This window comes from Schistocerca serialis, chromosome 3 (genome assembly GCF_023864345.2).
Source record: "Schistocerca serialis cubense isolate TAMUIC-IGC-003099 chromosome 3, iqSchSeri2.2, whole genome shotgun sequence".
In the NCBI taxonomy this organism is placed as follows: Eukaryota; Metazoa; Arthropoda; class Insecta; order Orthoptera; family Acrididae; genus Schistocerca; species Schistocerca serialis.
In genome coordinates this window covers 83304139-83309215 of record NC_064640.1, presented here as the reverse complement: position 1 = coordinate 83309215, position 5077 = coordinate 83304139, and the positions used below count along the sequence as shown (strand labels likewise).

At 46.5% G+C, this 5077-nt stretch overlaps 1 pseudogene; it reads left to right on the top strand.

Moving 5' to 3' along the window:
* Nucleotides 1–4350: 4350 nt before the first annotated feature.
* On the top strand, nt 4351–4468 carry LOC126471733 (5S ribosomal RNA; annotated as a pseudogene).
* The last annotated feature ends 609 nt before the right edge of the window (nt 4469–5077 follow it).

The window sequence follows — 5077 nt, the reverse complement described above, 5'->3', positions numbered from 1 at the left end:
ACACTGAGGTCTTGTACATCTTTCAACTTCCGCGACGTATTCACATGCCTGACCTGCATCCTTTGGGTTCTTTTGAAACGCCGACTTCGTTCCAGGCCTCACCGACAAACTTCGATACCTCTCCTCAGTGCAGCACTCCGTGAACAATGGGTTGCTATTCCCCGACATACCTTCCAGCGCCTGCGTATGCCTGCGAGAGTGGAAGCTGCCATCAAGGCTAAGGGTGGCGCAACACCATATTGAATTCCAGCATTACCTATGGAGAACGCCAAGAGCTTGTAAGTCATTTTCAGCCAGGTGTCCAGATACTTTTGATCACGTAGTGTAGCATTCCCATTGCACCTCCCTGGGGCACTCCTGACGATTTCCTTGTGTCTGATGAACACTCGCCGTCGGGGATAATGTACTGGGTTTATTATCTAAGAAGTTTTGGAGCCACTTTCATATGTGAAAACCTATTCCATACGCTCGTGTCTTCTTTAACAGTCCGCAGTGGGCACCGAGTCAAACGCTTTTAGGAAATATAGGTGTAGTGTTGGCAGAAGAGCCAACACTGTGTTGCTAGAGGAAGCCGAAATGCACGCGTTTAATTACACGCTGACTGGCGTGAGGTCTGGAACAGTTAAGGGAATTAATAGTAGCAAATAAAGTACGTAGTTGATATAATACTTAACTTTAATCCACAATTGTAGAACATCTCTCTTGACTGTACAAGCTTCACAATATTAATTATCAAATGCTATGGCGCCTTGCTAGGTCGTAGCAAATGACGTAGCTGAAGGCTATGCTAACTATCGTGTCCGCAAATGAGAGCGTAGTTGTCAGTGATCCATCTCTGGCTAAGTCGGCTGTACAACTGAGGCGAGTGCTAGTAAGTCTCTCTAGACCTGCCGTGTAGTGGCACTCGGTCTGCAATCACTGACAGTGGCGACACGCGGGTCCGACGTATACTAACGGACCGCGGCCGATTTAAAGGCTACCACCTAGCAAGTGTGGTGTCTATCGGTGACACCACAATAGGCATACGGAATTTGCCTGTTGTCCTCCATCTATGGTTCACAAAATGTGTGACAAAAGGGCAGACTAAGCTTCTCACGAACGATGTTTTCTAAACCCGTACTAATTTGCGGACAGAAGCTTTCTCGTTTCAAGAATATTTATTTTATTTGAACTGAGACTATATTCAAAAATTATGCAGCAAACCTATGTTTAGTATATTGGCTCGTAATTTCGTAGATTCTGATACACAGGAATCACTTGTGGTTTGTCAAGGGCTGTAAGGCTGGTCCCGGCGGAGGTTCGAGTCCTCCCTCGGGCATGGGTGTGTGTGTTTGTCCTTAGGATAATTTAGGTTAAGTAGTGTGTAAGCTTAGGGACTGATGACCTTAGCGGTTAAGTCCCATAAGATTTCACACACGTTTGAACATTTGAACTTGTGGTTTTCTTTTTTTTTTTTTTTCAGTCGCTTGGCACTTCTCCCTGGGTGAGGGATTCACGACAAATGCAAGTAAGAGGCCATTGCCGTAGAGTACTCTTCGTGAAACAGAATTGGGATTCCATCTGCACATAGTGACTTACGTATTTTCAACTGTTTCACTTGATTCTCTGCGCCAGGGCTTCCTATTACTGTCTCTTCCATACGGGATTCCGTAAGAGTGTCAAAATATGGTATGTTTGTACGATTTTGTTGCGGGAACGATTTCTTAAACGCGAAATTTAAACTACGGCATTCATTTTGCTATCTTGTACTACCATCTCTCTTCCCAGAAGACGATCGATGGCGACAGTGGCCTGCTTACTGTGTTCCAGGTTTATCTGCAAAACTTTCAACAGCCATCTTATATCCATGGTCGCTTTCGATTTCTAAATTAGCCTGACGGTCACTTGCTAGAACCATAAGTACAACTTCATATCCTTGTTATCGCACTGCCCTCAGCGATTCGTCACCGACTTCCACCACAGGGCTCTATCAGATAAAACCTCCAGTCCTCCGTGGAGACCTTCTGGTTCTGTACGCGTACTTTCTCGAAGTGAGTCTTTGGAGGAACGTCTTTAAGAAGCGTCGGTATAGAACTTGATGTCTTTGCGGACCTGAAAAGTTTAGCTACTATCCTGATCAGCAGCTTCGCCTCCATCTACATAGATATTTTGGGCCCCCTCAACCGAGACTACAATAGTATTGATCTGCTTCCCTGTTTCCTGCTTCAACTTTCTCAGAATCCGATTATCCTGAGAAGTGTGAGTATTAGACTCCTCCCTTATTCTCTGTGTTGGAGGTAGAAGGGGTCTGTTGACTCCCTTCACTCTGAGACAGTCTTTTATTGAATGCATTAGGTTCAAGACTTTGTAATTCCCTCAATTTTTTGTTAGGAAGTCATTATTTGCCTTTCTGCTCTCTTTGTTCGCTGAAAATTTCTCTCCGCAGTGACGATTCCCAGTGCCTCGACTGGTCTGTCACCCGATACAGTTGCGGAAACAACTTCCACGGGTTCCAGCCCCGATGCTTGTGTTTCTGAAGTCTCATCGAGTACCTTGTTTCCTTTTTTTCCTGATTTTGGTCTCAGAAGAAAACCACAGTGCCCAGCTCCAGCGCAAGGCTAGTTACTCAGGGAGGCCGTGCAGTATCCCTATGGCTCTGTTCATGGCACATCCTTGCATGTGCCACACACTCCTCTCCATCACACCTTATGTTGGGTGCATGGGGAACTGGGAAAGGACTTTGGGAGTGGATGTGGGAGAGGTGGGACGTCGTCCGACACGCTTCGTGTGGTTCATCTGATGAGACTGCTTCGACATGGGAGACCCGGCCGATAGCTGCACTGCACCCGGTATAGCTCTCACCATCACGCGAACACGCAAGCCACTACACTCGGAGCGCCAGTGCAAATACAAGGCAGTGTCCCCTGGAGAGATCTTCATCCATACATGCATCATTTCCTTCAAAAGCGAGTCCTGCCCCAGACAGCGACGCTTCGTCATTAGTGACACTCGTGGTATCAGTCACATCGTATGAAGTGTGTTTTTGGTTGCCACTTAAGTCTCACACCTACACCATTTGACAACTAGGCGTATCTCATCCCAAGCTGACGCTCCTGCACTACAACACCAGCAACAGCTAAAATTTCGTCTCGTGCATCATCACTGTTACTATTGCAGACCAACTCCTTAGACAAGTCAGCTCACCCGCCTTTTGAATAGACCCGTTCCGTCTTACTCATCGAAGTAAATTGGCAGGGGGCCCCAGTCTAAAAATTTCGACGATTCGCCACACTGAAAACCTAAATCACTGAAATTATTTATTTCCTTATTTGCCACTAAATCCTGCACTTTCTCCTCAGGTACTTCAGCCCTATTGCAATGTTTAACACATCCTATCCACATGTTGTCACGTAGGATTTCATCCATGGCATTCGATTCTATATTAATCTTAGTCTATCGTCCCTTCTGCCTGGACGCGACGTCTTCTAGTTTTCAGAAATCCTGTTGCTGCCATCTTTTGTTAATAGAACCCACAAATCTGTTTTTCTGCTCGCTATAATTCCTATTTTGTGAATAAAAGCCGTTCTATTTTTTCTGTTTGCTATATTCTGATTATTATAAAGGTGATCGTTCTGCGACCTATTGTTCCCATTATCATTGTGGCTGTTTTTGTGACCATATTGGAAATTATTCACTGGGCCGATTCCGAGAATTAAGTGACCTGTTCTGGTGACAGTTAACTACGTTTCAATGTGGAAATGTCGGTTAACGCCCCCAACGTCCTGTTGATGTTCAAAAAAATGTGTGTTAAATCTTATGGGACTCAACTGCTAAGGTCATCAGTCCCTAAGCTTAACCTAAATTATCCTAAGGACGAACACACACACACACTCATGCGGGAGGGAGGACTCGAACCTCCGCCGGGATCAGCCGCACAGTCTATGACTGTAGCGCCTTAAACCGCTCGCCTGTTGATGTGTTGTAATCGTTTCCACTCTTGTACACAATGACTGAGGCCCACGTCTACAGACTGATCCATTCATAAACTCGTTTTGAAGCCTCATTTGCTTGGCTTTCCCACAGAACGTGTTAAGAAATCACTTCTCCAAACTATTAATATCGGTCAATGACTCACACATTTGATTACCCCAGTAAAGTTCGATCCCTTCCAAATGACTATTAGCGAATTTAAGTTTTACGCCATCGCTCATATCAAACACGATACGATCGTTAGATGTAGCAACGAAATCCGCCTGGTGGTACTGTTCATGCCAAGAAAAACATTTTAAACTACCGAGCGCATGCATAGACGCACCTAATACACTTACTCTTTGTCCAGAAACAATTTCACTGTTTTTGACCGGGAATGTGGGCAACGGCCTTGCCGCAGTGGCTACACCGGTTCCCGTGAGATCACCGAAGTTAAGCGCTGTCGGGCGTGGTTGGCACTTGGATGGGTGATCATCGAGGCCGCCATGCGCTGTTGACAGTTTTTGGGGTGCACTCAGCCTCGTGATGCCAATTGAGGAGCTACTCGACCGAATAGTAACGGCTTCGGGCAAGAATACCATCATAGCGACCGGGAGAGCGGTGTGCTGACCCCACGCCCCTCCTATCCACATCCTCCACTGAGGATGACACGGCGGTCGGATGGTCCCAGTAGGCGACTCGTGGCCTGAAGGCGGAGTGAGTTGACTGGAAATATTTACGGATTTAGTTTAAAAAATTATTTTCATACTCTCTCCCAGTATATCTTTAACCAGTGCCTACATGCAAGCCTGCTTGCCTTTCAGGAGAGAGCTGATTGAATCTAGTATAAGTTGCTGAACCCGATTTCACGCCACTTTTCCGGTGTCTCTGTTGAATAAACTGGCGATTCCACCCCACTCTTTAGGCAATATGGAGCGTGGGACGTGGGTCATGTGTGTGGTCGCTGGAAGGTCCTGGGATGTCGAGAGCAGTTGCTTCACTCTGTTGTAAGCCAGAAGCCGGACGGAGAAGACGATCTGGTAATCCAGACCCCAGCCAGACCAGAGCGGAAGGCCCAGTGCTGTTGTTCGCCTCTGCCTCTGTTCATCCAGACAGCCCACCACACGCG